Raw genomic sequence first — 2,390 nt, 5'->3', positions numbered from 1 at the left:
AGCTAAACTCTGCAGGACACCGGCCCTCCAGGACCGAGTTTGGGCACCCCTGTTTTAGACAGTACATTTTTGTGTAATTTCCAAAACATGGCCGAACACATACCTGTACTAGTCTAAAAGCTGCTGTTAAAGAGTGACTTGTAAATACTTACATTTACATTTAATCATTTAGCAGATGCTTTTATCCAAACAGTCATTCTTGAGAAGTGGGACTTATCCAAAGCGACTTACAAATGAGGCCAATGGAAGCAATCAAAATCAACAAAAGAGCAATGATATGCAAGTGCTATAACAAGTCTCTGTTAGCTTAACGCAGTACACGTAGCAAGTTTTTTTTAATTAGGCCTATATAATAAATATAAAACAGATAGAATAGAAAAAGAATAGAGCAAGCTAGTGTTAGAGGCCTTTTTTGCTTTTGTTAATACATAAAAAGAAAACAAATAGATAGAATACAAAAAGATTAGAAAAGCTTGTGTTTTTTTAAAGAAAACGAGCAGTAAATTAATAGAGTGCAAGTCTAAAAGGGATAGTTTTTTTAAAGAATAGAATTAGGATAGAGAGTGCTAGAGTTAGAGGGTCAAATAAAGATGGAAGAGATGTGTTTGTAGCCGATTCTTGAAGATGGTTAAGGACTCAGCTGCTGGGATTGAGTTGGGCAGGTCATTCCACCAGGAGGGAACAGTTAATGTAAAAGTCTGTGAAAGTGATTTTGAGCCTCTTTGGGATGAACAATAAAGCGACGTTCACTTGCAGAACGCAAGCTTCTAGAGGCACATAAGTCTGAAGTAATGAATTTAGGTAAAGGGGTACAGAGCCAGTGGAGGTTTTGTAGGCAAACATCAATGCCTTGAATTTGATGCCAGCAGCTATTGGTAGCCAGGTCAAATTAATAAACAGAGGTGTGACGTGCATTCTTTTTGGCTCATTAAAAAGTAATCTTGCTGCCGCGTTCTGGATTAATTGTAAAGGTTTGATAGAACTGGCTGGAAGACCTGCCAAGAGAGCATTGCAATAGTCCAGCCTGGACAGAACACGAGCTTGAACAAGGAGTTGTAAAGCATGTTCCGAACGATAATGTTCTAATAATAATTCTCCGAAAGAAAAATACTTTGCTTTGATTCTACCGAATCATGACAATGAAACGATTCAGAAGAATGATTCTTTGTTGAATCGAACATGGCCGGTTCAGTGTTCACACCTGGGTTCTATGGTTCACACACAGGCAATATACAAACGCGCATAGGCCTACAGATGCGGTTAGAGCACGTTGTGACTCATAAAAGAAAGTTTCAATGAATCACTAATGATGTTAGTAAAAGTAGGGAGTAAATGTGCATAAACTGAACCCATTTGTCGTCGTTTGGACAGCTGCGGTATGTTAGCCGGTGCGTCCCCGGATCGCAGATGCGCTGCTGAAGCGTGAAGGCGCTCGGGGAGCGGATGAATGCGACGGGATTATTCAAGAGAAGCGGGGAGTCGTGTGGGGGTTGTTGTTCTAGTTTCTTAGTTTTGATTTATTATTTATTTATTTAAATTTATTTGAAAAGAGACCATGCACAATTTTAACATAAACGTTTCCATTTCATGCATTGTACCGAATATGGCAGGTAAGCATAATCATAAGTAAATATAAAAACATAAGGCAACTTTTTGTGGTTTATGTGGTTTATGGGCATAACACATGGATGCGCGAAATGAAAATAGACCAAACATTTCGACGCTGGCACTTGCACAGCAATAGATGACGCCGGTGGCCCATGTTTGAGTCATTTGATCCAAGGTGCTAAACCCCTCCAAGAAACCGATTCTACAGTGGTCCTTACACATGCATTCGTATAATGTTTCAGTAACCACAAAAGTTAAAGAGAATAGATAAAAAAGGGGTCGTGAAAAAATGTAACCATAGCAACCGTAAGTCGTTGGTGCTCTTTCTGTTAAGATCCGTATCAAGCTCAAATTATACCGTCATGTCTCTTTATTTACAAAACACAAGTAAATAAAAGACTTTAGTTTTTTTTGTTTGCTAACTGCACAAGAGGCATTTGTTCCTAAACAAAAGTTAAAGAAAAAAAAAATCGTAAAAAGTAGTAACCATGGCAACCGTAAATCGATTTCGCTCTTTTCTTTAGGTTCGCAGTCAAGACTGATAGGCTACTTACATATTACGGGTAAATAAAAAGTTTTTTTAACTCCTAAATTTAGCTTCTAGAAAGAATTTCCTTGGTATCATTATTAACGTAAATAAATATAGCTAATACAACTAGATTAACTAGGCCTATAGGCTATATAAAACAACTCAAGACAAACTTAAAGTTACTGAGAAAGCCTGACCAGAAAGTTTGAGATAGATAAGATAGATAGATAGATAGAGATGGGCAGACAGACAG

Source organism: Sinocyclocheilus anshuiensis, unplaced genomic scaffold (genome assembly GCF_001515605.1).
Source record: "Sinocyclocheilus anshuiensis isolate Anshui unplaced genomic scaffold, SAMN03320099.WGS_v1.1 scaffold48, whole genome shotgun sequence".
Lineage (NCBI taxonomy): Eukaryota > Metazoa > Chordata > Actinopteri > Cypriniformes > Cyprinidae > Sinocyclocheilus > Sinocyclocheilus anshuiensis.
The sequence above is the reverse complement of the archived record's forward strand: the minus strand, read 5'-3'. Positions refer to the sequence as shown.